The sequence below is a fragment of the Scyliorhinus torazame genome, chromosome 5, assembly GCF_047496885.1.
Source record: "Scyliorhinus torazame isolate Kashiwa2021f chromosome 5, sScyTor2.1, whole genome shotgun sequence".
NCBI lineage: Eukaryota > Metazoa > Chordata > Chondrichthyes > Carcharhiniformes > Scyliorhinidae > Scyliorhinus > Scyliorhinus torazame.
The window spans coordinates 38,689,876-38,701,909 of record NC_092711.1 but is presented as its reverse complement, the minus strand read 5'-3'; positions in this window follow the sequence as shown (position 1 = coordinate 38,701,909).

The following is a 12,034-nucleotide window of genomic DNA, read 5'->3' as shown; positions in this document are numbered from 1 at the left end:
AACAGAGCGGGAGCTGAGAGTCGCGGAGGTTTGAAAAGAGCGGGACCTGAGAGTCGCGGAGGTTTGAAAAGAGCGGGAGCTGAGAGTCGCGGAGGTTCGAAAAGAGCGGGAGCTGAGAGTCCCGGAGGTTTGAACAGAGCGGGAGCTGTGAGTCGCAGAGGTTTGAAAAGAGCGGGAGCTGAGAGTCACGGAGGTTTGAAAAGAGCGGGAGCTGAGAGTCGCGGAGGTTTGAACAGAGCGGGAGCTGAGAGTCGCAGAGGTTTGAAAAGAGTGGGAGCTGAGAGTTGCGGATGTTTGAAAAGAGCGGGAGCTGAGAGTCACAGAGGTTTGAAAACAGCGTGAGCTGAGAGTCGCGGAGGTTTGAAAAGAGCGGGAGCTGAGAGTCGCGGAGGTTTGAAAAGAGCGGGAGCTGAGAGTCGCGGAGGTTTGAACAGAGCGGGAGCTGAGAGTCGCGGAAATTCGAAAAGAGCGGGAGCTGAGAGTCACGGAGGTTTGAACAGAGCGGGAGCTGAGAGTCGCGGAGGTTTGAAAAGAGCGGGACCTGAGAGTCGCGGAGGTTCGAAAAGAACGGGAACTGATAGTCGCGGAGGTTTGAAAAGAGCAGGAGCTGAGAGTCGCGGAGGTTTGAAAACAGTGGGAGCTGAGAGTCGCGGAGGTGTGAAAAGAACGGGAACTGAGAGTCGCGGAGGTTTTAAAAGAGCAGGAGCTGAGAGTCGCGGAGGTTTGAAAAGAGCGGGAGCTGAGAGTCGCGGAGGTGTGAAAAGAGCGGGAGCTGAGAGTCGCGGAGGTTTTAAAAGAACGGGAACTGAGAGACGCGGAGGTTCGAAAAGAGCGGGAGCTGAGAGTCGCGGAGGTTTGAACAGAGCGGGAGCTGAGAATCGCGGAGGTTTGAAAAGAGCGGGAGCAGAGAGTCGCGGAGGTTTGAAAAGAGCGGGAGCTGAGAGTCGCGGAGATTTGAACAGAGCGGGAGCTGAGAGTCGCGGAGGTTTGAAAAGAGCGGGAGCTGAGAGTTGGGGATGTTTGAAAAGAGCGGGAGCTGAGAGTCACAGAGGTTTGAAAAAAGCGGGAGCTGAGAGTTGCTGAGGTTTGAAAAGTGCGGGAGCTGAGAGTCGCGGAGGTTTGAACAGAGCGGGAGCTGAGAGTCGCGGAGGTTTGAAAAGTGCGGGAGCTGAGAGTTGCTGAGGTTTGAAAAGTGCGGGAGCTGAGAGTCGCGGAGGTTTGAACAGAGCGGGAGCTGAGAGTCGCGGAGGTTTGAAAAGAGCGGGACCTGAGAGTCGCGGAGGTTTGAAAAGAGCGGGAGCTGAGAGTCGCGGAGGTTCGAAAAGAGCGGGAGCTGAGAGTCCCGGAGGTTTGAACAGAGCGGGAGCTGTGAGTCGCAGAGGTTTGAAAAGAGCGGGAGCTGAGAGTCACGGAGGTTTGAAAAGAGCGGGAGCTGAGAGTCGCGGAGGTTTGAACAGAGCGGGAGCTGAGAGTCGCAGAGGTTTGAAAAGAGTGGGAGCTGAGAGTTGCGGATGTTTGAAAAGAGCGGGAGCTGAGAGTCACAGAGGTTTGAAAACAGCGTGAGCTGAGAGTCGCGGAGGTTTGAAAAGAGCGGGAGCTGAGAGTCGCGGAGGTTTGAAAAGAGCGGGAGCTGAGAGTCGCGGAGGTTTGAACAGAGCGGGAGCTGAGAGTCGCGGAAATTCGAAAAGAGCGGGAGCTGAGAGTCACGGAGGTTTGAACAGAGCGGGAGCTGAGAGTCGCGGAGGTTTGAAAAGAGCGGGACCTGAGAGTCGCGGAGGTTCGAAAAGAACGGGAACTGATAGTCGCGGAGGTTTGAAAAGAGCAGGAGCTGAGAGTCGCGGAGGTTTGAAAACAGTGGGAGCTGAGAGTCGCGGAGGTGTGAAAAGAACGGGAACTGAGAGTCGCGGAGGTTTTAAAAGAGCAGGAGCTGAGAGTCGCGGAGGTTTGAAAAGAGCGGGAGCTGAGAGTCGCGGAGGTGTGAAAAGAGCGGGAGCTGAGAGTCGCGGAGGTTTTAAAAGAACGGGAACTGAGAGACGCGGAGGTTCGAAAAGAGCGGGAGCTGAGAGTCGCGGAGGTTTGAACAGAGCGGGAGCTGAGAATCGCGGAGGTTTGAAAAGAGCGGGAGCAGAGAGTCGCGGAGGTTTGAAAAGAGCGGGAGCTGAGAGTCGCGGAGATTTGAACAGAGCGGGAGCTGAGAGTCGCGGAGGTTTGAAAAGAGCAGGAGCTGAGAGTCGCGGAGGTTTGAAAAGAGCGGGAGCTGAGAGTCGCGGAGATATGAAAAGAGCGGGAACTGAGAGTCGCGGAGGATTGAAAAGAGCGGGACCCGAGATTGCCGGTGGTTTGAAAAGAGCGGGAGCTGAGAGTCGCGGAGGTTTGAAAAGAGCGGGAGCTGAGAGTCGCGGAGGTTTGAAAAGAGCGGGAGCTGAGAGTCGCGGAGGTTTGAAAAGAGCGGGTCCTGAAAGTCGCGGAGGTTTGAAAAGAGCGGGGGCTGAGAGTTGCGGAGGTTTAAAAAGAGTGGGAGCTGAGAGTCGCGGAGGTTTGAAAAGAGCGGGACCTGAGAGTCGCGGAGGTTTGAAAAGAGCGGGTCCTGAAAGTCGCGGAGGTTTGAAAAGAGCGGGAGCTGAGAGTTGCGGAGGTTTAAAAAGAGTGGGAGCTGAGAGTCGCGGAGGTTTGAAAAGAGCGGGACCTGAGAGTCGCAGAGGTTTGAAAAGAGCGGGACCTGAGAGTCGGGGAGGTTTGAACAGAGCGGGAGCTGAGAGTCGCGGATGTTTGAAAAGAGCGAGAGCTGAGAGTCGCGGAGGTTTGAAAAGAGCGGGAGCTGAGAGTCGCAGAGATTTGAAAAGAGCGGGAGCTGAGAGTCTCGGAGGTTTGAAAAGAGCGGGAGCTGACAGTCGCGGAGGTTTGAAAAGAGCGGGAGCTGAGAGTCGCGGAGGTTTGAAAAGAGCGGGAGCTGAGAGTCGCGGAGGTTTGAAAAGAGCGGGAGGTGAGAGTCGCAGAGATTTGAAAAGAGCGGGAGCTGAGAGTCGCGGAGGTTTGAAAAGAGCGGGAGCTGAGAGTCGCGGAGGTTTGAAAAGAGCGGGAGCTGAGAGTCGCGGAGATTTGAAAAGAGCGGGAGCTGAGAGTCGCGGAGATTTGAAAAGAGCGGGACCCGAGATTGCCGGTGGTTTGAAAAGAGCGGGAGCTGAGAGTCGCAGAGGTTGAAAAGAGCGGGAGCTGAGAGTCGCGGAGGTTTGAAAAGAGCGGGACCTGAGAGTCCCGGAGGTTTGAAAAGAGCGGGAGCTGAGAGTCGTGGATGTTTGAAAAGAGGGGGAGCTGAGCGTCGCGGAGGTTTGAAAAGAGCGGGAGCTGAGAGTCGCGGAGGTTTGAAAAGAGCGGGAGCTGAGAGTCGCGGAGGTTTGAAAAGAGCGGGAGCTGAGAGTCGCGGAGGTTTGAAAAGAGCGGGTCCTGAAAGTCGCGGAGGTTTGAAAAGAGCGGGAGCTGAGAGTTGCGGACGTTTAAAAAGAGTGGGAGCTGAGAGTCGCGGAGGTTTGAAAAGAGCGGGACCTGAGAGTCGCAGAGGTTTGAAAAGAGCGGGACCTGAGAGTCGGGGAGGTTTGAACAGAGCGGGAGCTGAGAGTGGCGGATGTTTGAAAAGAGCGGGAGCTGAGAGTCGCGGAGGTTTGAAAAGAGCGGGAGCTGAGAGTCGCAGAGATTTGAAAAGAGCGGGAGCTGAGAGTCGCAGAGGTTTGAAAAGAGCGGGAGCTGACAGTCGCGGAGGTTTGAAAGGAGCGGGAGCTGAGAGTCGCGGAGGTTTGAAAAGAGCGGGAGCTGAGAGTCGCGGAGGTTTGAAAAGAGCGGGAGGTGAGAGTCGCAGAGATTTGAAAAGAGCGGGAGCTGAGAGTCGCGGAGGTTTGAAAAGAGCGGGAGCTGAGAGTCGCGGAGGTTTGAAAAGAGCGGGAGCTGAGAGTCGCGGAGATTTGAAAAGAGCGGGAGCTGAGAGTCGCGGAGATTTGAAAAGAGCGGGACCCGAGATTGCCGGTGGTTTGAAAAGAGCGGGAGCTGAGAGTCGCACAGGTTGAAAAGAGCGGGAGCTGAGAGTCGCGAAGGTTTGAAAAGAGCGGGACCTGAGAGTCCCGGAGGTTTGAAAAGAGCGGGAGCTGAGAGTCGTGGATGTTTGAAAAGAGCGGGAGCTGAGAGTCGCGGAGGTTTGAAAAGAGCGGGAGCTGAGAGTCGCGGAGGTTTGAAAAGAGCGGGAGCTGAGAGTCGCGGAGGTTTGAAAAGAGCGGGAGCTGAGAGTCGCGGAGGTTTGAAAAGAGCGGGAGCTGAGAGTCGCGGAGGTTTGAAAAGAGCGGGAGCTGAGAGTCGCGGAGGTTTAAAAAGAGCGGGAGCTGAGAGTCGCAGAGGTTTGAAAAGAGCGGGAGCTGAGAGTCGCGGAGATTTGAAAAGAGCGGGAGCTGAGAGTTGCGGAGGTTTGAAAAGAGCGGGACCTGAGAGTCGCGGAGGTTTGAAAAGAGCGGGAGCTGAGAGTTGCGGATGTTTGAAAAGAGCGGGAGCTGAGAGTCACGGAGGTTTGGACAGAGCGGGAGCTGAGAGTCGCGGAGGTTTGAAAAGAGCCGGAGCTGAGAGTCGCGGAGGTTTGAAAAGAGCGGGAGCTGAGAGTCACAGAGGTTTGAACAGAGCGGGAGCTGAGAGTCGCGGAGGTTCGAAAAGAGCGGGAGCTGAGAGTCCCGGAGGTTTGAACAGAGTGGGACCTGAGAGTCGCGGATGTTTGAAAAGAGCGGGAGTTGAGAGTTGGGGATGTTTGAAAAGAGCGGGAGCTGAGAGTCACAGAGGTTTGAAAAGAGCGGGAGCTGAGAGTCGCGGAGGTTTGAAAAGAGCGGGAGCTGAGAGTTGCTGAGGTTTGAAAAGTGCGGGAGCTGAGAGTCGCGGAGGTTTGAACAGAGCGGGAGCTGAGAGTCGCGGAGGTTTGAAAAGAGCGGGAGCTGAGAGTCGCGGAGGTTTGAAAAGTGCGGGAGATGAGAGTTGCTGAGGTTTGAAAAGTGCGGGAGCTGAGAGTCGCGGAGGTTTGAACAGAGCGGGAGCTGAGAGTCGCGGAGGTTTGAAAAGAGCGGGACCTGAGAGTCGCGGAGGTTTGAAAAGAGCGGGAGCTGAGAGTCGCGGAGGTTCGAAAAGAGCGGGAGCTGAGAGTCCCGGAGGTTTGAACAGAGCGGGAGCTGTGAGTCGCAGAGGTTTGAAAAGAGCGGGAGCTGAGAGTCACGGAGGTTTGAAAAGAGCGGGAGCTGAGAGTCGCGGAGGTTTGAACAGAGCGGGAGCTGAGAGTCGCAGAGGTTTGAAAAGAGTGGGAGCTGAGAGTTGCGGATGTTTGAAAAGAGCGGGAGCTGAGAGTCACAGAGGTTTGAAAAGAGCGGGAGCTGAGAGTCGCGGAGGTTCGAAAAGAGCGGGAGCTGAGAGTCCCGGAGGTTTGAACAGAGCGGGAGCTGTGAGTCGCAGAGGTTTGAAAAGAGCGGGAGCTGAGAGTCACGGAGGTTTGAAAAGAGCGGGAGCTGAGAGTCGCGGAGGTTTGAACAGAGCGGGAGCTGAGAGTCGCGGAGGTTTGAAAAGAGCGGGAGCTGAGAGTCGCGGAGGTTTGAACAGAGCGGGAGCTGAGAGTCGCGGAATTTCGAAAAGAGCGGGAGCTGAGAGTCACGGAGGTTTGAACAGAGCGGGAGCTGAGAGTCGCGGAGGTTTGAAAAGAGCGGGACCTGAGAGTCGCGGAGATTTGAAAAGAGCGGGACCCGAGATTGCCGGTGGTTTGAAAAGAGCGGGAGCTGAGAGTCGCAGAGGTTGAAAAGAGCGGGAGCTGAGAGTCGCGGAGGTTTGAAAAGAGCGGGACCTGAGAGTCCCGGAGGTTTGAAAAGAGCGGGAGCTGAGAGTCGTGGATGTTTGAAAAGAGGGGGAGCTGAGAGTCGCGGAGGTTTGAAAAGAGCGGGAGCTGAGAGTCGCGGAGGTTTGAAAAGAGCGGGAGCTGAGAGTCGCGGAGGTTTGAAAAGAGCGGGAGCTGAGAGTCGCGGAGGTTTGAAAAGAGCGGGAGATGAGAGTCGCGGAGGTTTGAAAAGAGCGGGAGCTGAGAGTCGCGGAGGTTTAAAAAGCGCGGGAGCTGAGAGTCGCAGAGGTTTGAAAAGAGCGGGAGCTGAGAGTCGCGGAGGTTTGAAAAGAGCGGGAGCTGAGAGTTGCGGAGGTTTGAAAAGAGCGGGAGCTGAGAGTCTCGGAGGTTTGAAAAGAGCTGGAGCTGAGAGTCGCGGAGGTTTGAAAAGAGCGGGACCTGAGAGTCGCGGAGGTTTGAAAAGAGCGGGAGCTGAGAGTTGCGGATGTTTGAAAAGAGCGGGAGCTGAGAGTCCCGGCGGTTTGAACAGAGCGGGACCTGAGAGTCGCGGAGGTTTGAAAAGAGCGGGAGCTGAGAGTTGCGGATGTTTGAAAAGAGCGGGAGCTGAGAGTCACAGAGGTTTGAAAAGAGCGGGAGATGAGAGTCGCGGAGGTTTGAAAAGAACGGGAGCTGAGAGTCGCGGAGGTTTGAAAAGAGCGGGAGCTGAGAGTCGCGGAGGTTTGAAAACAGCGGGAGCTGAGAGTCGCAGATGTTTGAAAAGAGTGGGAGCTGAGAGTCGCGGAGGTTCGAAAAGAGCGGGAGCTGAGAGTCCCGGAGGTTTGAACAGAGCGGGACCTGAGAGTCACGGAGGTTTGAAAAGAGCGGGAGCTGAGATTTGCGGATGTTTGAAAAGAGCGGGAGCTGAGAGTCACAGAGGTTTGAAAAGAGCGGGAGCTGAGAGTCGCGGAGGTTTGAAAAGAGCGGGAGCTGAGAGTTGCTGAGGTTTGAAAAGTGCGGGAGCTGAGAGTCGCGGAGGTTTGAACAGAGCGGGAGCTGAGAGTCGCGGAGGTTTGAAAAGAGCGGGACCTGAGAGTCGCGGAGGTTTGAAAAGAGCGGGAGCTGAGAGTCGCGGAGGTTCGAAAAGAGCGGGAGCTGAGTGTCCCGGAGGTTTGAACAGAGCGGGAGCTGAGAGTCGCAGAGGTTTGAAAAGAGCGGGAGCTGAGAGTCACGGAGGTTTGAAAAGAGCGGGAGCTGAGAGTCGCGGAGGTTTAAAAACAGCGTGAGCTGAGAGTCGCGGAGGTTTGAAAAGAGCGGGAGCTGAGAGTCGCGGAGGTTTGAAAAGAGCGGGAGCTGAGAGTCGCGGAGGTTTGAACAGAGCGGGAGCTGAGAGTCGCGGAATTTCGAAAAGAGCGGGAGCTGAGAGTCACGGAGGTTTGAACAGAGCGGGAGCTGAGAGTCGCGGAGGTTTGAAAAGAGCGGGACCTGAGAGTGGCGGAGGTTCGAAAAGAACGGGAACTGATAGTCGCGGAGGTTTGAAAAGAGCAGGAGCTGAGAGTCGCGGAGGTTTGAAAACAGTGGGAGCTGAGAGTCGCGGAGGTGTGAAAAGAACGGGAACTGAGAGTCGCGGAGGTTTGAAAAGAGCAGCAGCTGAGAGTCGCGGAGGTTTGAAAAGAGCGGGAGCTGAGAGTCGCGGAGGTTTGAAAAGAGCTGGAGCTGAGAGTCGCGGAGGTTTGAATAGAGCGGGAGCTGAGAGTCGCGGAGGTTTGAAAAGAGCGGGAGCTGAGAGTCGCGGAGATTTGAAAAGAGCGGGAGGTGAGAGTCGCGGAGGTTTGAAAAGTGCGGGAGTGAGAGTCGCGGTGGTTTGAAAAGAGCGGGACCTGAAAGTCGCGGAGGTTTGAAAAGAGCAGGAGCTGAGTGTCGCGGATGTTTAAAAAGAGCGGGAGCTGAGTGTCGCGGAGGTTTGAAAAGAGCGGGACCTGAGAGTCGCAGAGGTTTGAAAAGAGCGGGTCCTGAGAGTCGGGGAGGTTTGAAAAGAGCGGGAGCTGAGAGTCGCGGATGTTTGAAAAGAGCGGGAGCTGAGAGTCGCGGATGTTTGAAGAGAGCGGGAGCTGAGAGTTGCGGAGGTTTGAAAAGAGCGGGAGCTGAGAGTCGCGGAGGTTTGAAAAGAGCGGGAGCTGAGAGTCGCGGAGGTTTGAAAAGAGCGGGAGCTGAGAGTCGCAGAGATTTGAAAAGAGCGGGAGCTGAGAGTCGCGGAGGTTTGAAATGAGCGGGACCTGAGAGTCGCGGAGATTTGAAAAGAGCGGGACCCGAGATTGCCGGTGGTTTGAAAAGAGCAGGAGCTGAGATTCGCGGAGGTTTGAAAAGAGCGGGACCTGAGAGTCGCGGAGGTTTGAAATGTGCGGATGCTGAGAGTCGCGGAGGTTTGAAAAGAGCGGGACCTGAGAGTAGCGGAGATTTGAAAAGAGCGGGACCCGAGATTGCCGGTGGTTTGAAAAGAGCAGGAGCTGAGAATCGCAGAGGTTTGAAAAGAGCGGGACCTGAGAGTCGCGGAGGTTTGAAAAGAGCGGGAGCTGAGAGTCGCAGAGGTTTGAAAAGAGCGGGAGCTGAGAGTTGCGGAGGTTTGAAAAGAGCGGGACCTGAGAGTCGCGGAGGTTTGAAAAGAGCGGGAGCTGAGAGTTGCGGATGTTTGAAAAGAGCGGGAGCTGAGAGTCACGGAGGTTTGAACAGAGCGGGAGCTGAGAGTCGCGGAGGTTTGAAAAGAGCCGGAGCTGAGAGTCGCGGAGGTTTGAAAAGAGCGGGAGCTGAGAGTCACAGAGGTTTGAACAGAGCGGGAGCTGAGAGTCGCGGAGGTTCGAAAAGAGCGGGAGCTGAGAGTCCCGGAGGTTTGAACAGAGCGGGACCTGAGAGTCGCGTAGGTTTGAAAAGAGCGGGAGCTGAGAGTTGGGGATGTTTGAAAAGAGCGGGAGCTGAGAGTCACAGAGGTTTGAAAAAAGCGGGAGCTGAGAGTTGCTGAGGTTTGAAAAGTGCGGGAGCTGAGAGTCGCGGAGGTTTGAACAGAGCGGGAGCTGAGAGTCGCGGAGGTTTGAAAAGAGCGGGAGCTGAGAGTCGCGGAGGTTTGAAAAGTGCGGGAGCTGAGAGTTGCTGAGGTTTGAAAAGTGCGGGAGCTGAGAGTCGCGGAGGTTTGAACAGAGCGGGAGCTGAGAGTCGCGGAGGTTTGAAAAGAGCGGGACCTGAGAGTCGCGGAGGTTTGAAAAGAGCGGGAGCTGAGAGTCGCGGAGGTTCGAAAAGAGCGGGAGCTGAGAGTCCCGGAGGTTTGAACAGAGCGGGAGCTGTGAGTCGCAGAGGTTTGAAAAGAGCGGGAGCTGAGAGTCACGGAGGTTTGAAAAGAGCGGGAGCTGAGAGTCGCGGAGGTTTGAACAGAGCGGGAGCTGAGAGTCGCAGAGGTTTGAAAAGAGTGGGAGCTGAGAGTTGCGGATGTTTGAAAAGAGCGGGAGCTGAGAGTCACAGAGGTTTGAAAACAGCGTGAGCTGAGAGTCGCGGAGGTTTGAAAAGAGCGGGAGCTGAGAGTCGCGGAGGTTTGAAAAGAGCGGGAGCTGAGAGTCGCGGAGGTTTGAACAGAGCGGGAGCTGAGAGTCGCGGAAATTCGAAAAGAGCGGGAGCTGAGAGTCACGGAGGTTTGAACAGAGCGGGAGCTGAGAGTCGCGGAGGTTTGAAAAGAGCGGGACCTGAGAGTCGCGGAGGTTCGAAAAGAACGGGAACTGATAGTCGCGGAGGTTTGAAAAGAGCAGGAGCTGAGAGTCGCGGAGGTTTGAAAACAGTGGGAGCTGAGAGTCGCGGAGGTGTGAAAAGAACGGGAACTGAGAGTCGCGGAGGTTTTAAAAGAGCAGGAGCTGAGAGTCGCGGAGGTTTGAAAAGAGCGGGAGCTGAGAGTCGCGGAGGTGTGAAAAGAGCGGGAGCTGAGAGTCGCGGAGGTTTTAAAAGAACGGGAACTGAGAGACGCGGAGGTTCGAAAAGAGCGGGAGCTGAGAGTCGCGGAGGTTTGAACAGAGCGGGAGCTGAGAATCGCGGAGGTTTGAAAAGAGCGGGAGCAGAGAGTCGCGGAGGTTTGAAAAGAGCGGGAGCTGAGAGTCGCGGAGATTTGAACAGAGCGGGAGCTGAGAGTCGCGGAGGTTTGAAAAGAGCAGGAGCTGAGAGTCGCGGAGGTTTGAAAAGAGCGGGAGCTGAGAGTCGCGGAGATATGAAAAGAGCGGGAACTGAGAGTCGCGGAGGTTTGAAAAGAGCGGGACCCGAGATTGCCGGTGGTTTGAAAAGAGCGGGAGCTGAGAGTCGCGGAGGTTTGAAAAGAGCGGGAGCTGAGAGTCGCGGAGGTTTGAAAAGAGCGGGAGCTGAGAGTCGCGGAGGTTTGAAAAGAGCGGGTCCTGAAAGTCGCGGAGGTTTGAAAAGAGCGGGGGCTGAGAGTTGCGGAGGTTTAAAAAGAGTGGGAGCTGAGAGTCGCGGAGGTTTGAAAAGAGCGGGACCTGAGAGTCGCGGAGGTTTGAAAAGAGCGGGTCCTGAAAGTCGCGGAGGTTTGAAAAGAGCGGGAGCTGAGAGTTGCGGAGGTTTAAAAAGAGTGGGAGCTGAGAGTCGCGGAGGTTTGAAAAGAGCGGGACCTGAGAGTCGCAGAGGTTTGAAAAGAGCGGGACCTGAGAGTCGGGGAGGTTTGAACAGAGCGGGAGCTGAGAGTCGCGGATGTTTGAAAAGAGCGGGAGCTGAGAGTTGCGGAGGTTTGAAAAGAGCGGGAGCTGAGAGTCGCGGAGGTTTGAAAAGAGCGGGAGCTGAGAGTCGCGGAGGTTTAAAAAGAGCGGGAGCTGAGAGTCGCAGAGGTTTGAAAAGAGCGGGAGCTGAGAGTCGCGGAGGTTTGAAAAGAGCGGGAGCTGAGAGTCGCGGAGGTTTGAAAAGAGCGGGAGCTGAGAGTCGCAGAGGTTTGAAAAGAGCGGGAGCTGAGAGTCGCAGAGATTTGAAAAGAGCGGGAGCTGAGAGTCGCGGAGGTTTGGACAGAGCGGGAGCTGAGAGTCGCGGAGATTTGAAAAGAGCGGGAGCTGAGAGTCGCGGAGATTTGAAAAGAGCGGGACCCGAGAGTCACAGAGGTTTGAACAGAGCGGGAGCTGAGAGTCGCGGAGGTTCGAAAAGAGCGGGAGCTGAGAGTCCCGGAGGTTTGAACAGAGTGGGACCTGAGAGTCGCGGATGTTTGAAAAGAGCGGGAGTTGAGAGTTGGGGATGTTTGAAAAGAGCGGGAGCTGAGAGTCACAGAGGTTGAAAAGAGCGGGAGCTGAGAGTCGCGGAGGTTTGAAAAGAGCGGGAGCTGAGAGTTGCTGAGGTTTGAAAAGTGCGGGAGCTGAGAGTCGCGGAGGTTTGAACAGAGCGGGAGCTGAGAGTCGCGGAGGTTTGAAAAGAGCGGGAGCTGAGAGTCGCGGAGGTTTGAAAAGTGCGGGAGATGAGAGTTGCTGAGGTTTGAAAAGTGCGGGAGCTGAGAGTCGCGGAGGTTTGAACAGAGCGGGAGCTGAGAGTCGCGGAGGTTTGAAAAGAGCGGGACCTGAGAGTCGCGGAGGTTTGAAAAGAGCGGGAGCTGAGAGTCGCGGAGGTTCGAAAAGAGCGGGAGCTGAGAGTCCCGGAGGTTTGAACAGAGCGGGAGCTGTGAGTCGCAGAGGTTTGAAAAGAGCGGGAGCTGAGAGTCACGGAGGTTTGAAAAGAGCGGGAGCTGAGAGTCGCGGAGGTTTGAACAGAGCGGGAGCTGAGAGTCGCAGAGGTTTGAAAAGAGTGGGAGCTGAGAGTTGCGGATGTTTGAAAAGAGCGGGAGCTGAGAGTCACAGAGGTTTGAAAAGAGCGGGAGCTGAGAGTCGCGGAGGTTCGAAAAGAGCGGGAGCTGAGAGTCCCGGAGGTTTGAACAGAGCGGGAGCTGTGAGTCGCAGAGGTTTGAAAAGAGCGGGAGCTGAGAGTCACGGAGGTTTGAAAAGAGCGGGAGCTGAGAGTCGCGGAGGTTTGAACAGAGCGGGAGCTGAGAGTCGCGGAGGTTTGAAAAGAGCGGGAGCTGAGAATCGCGGAGGTTTGAACAGAGCGGGAGCTGAGAGTCGCGGAATTTCGAAAAGAGCGGGAGCTGAGAGTCACGGAGGTTTGAACAGAGCGGGAGCTGAGAGTCGCGGAGGTTTGAAAAGAGCGGGACCTGAGAGTCGCGGA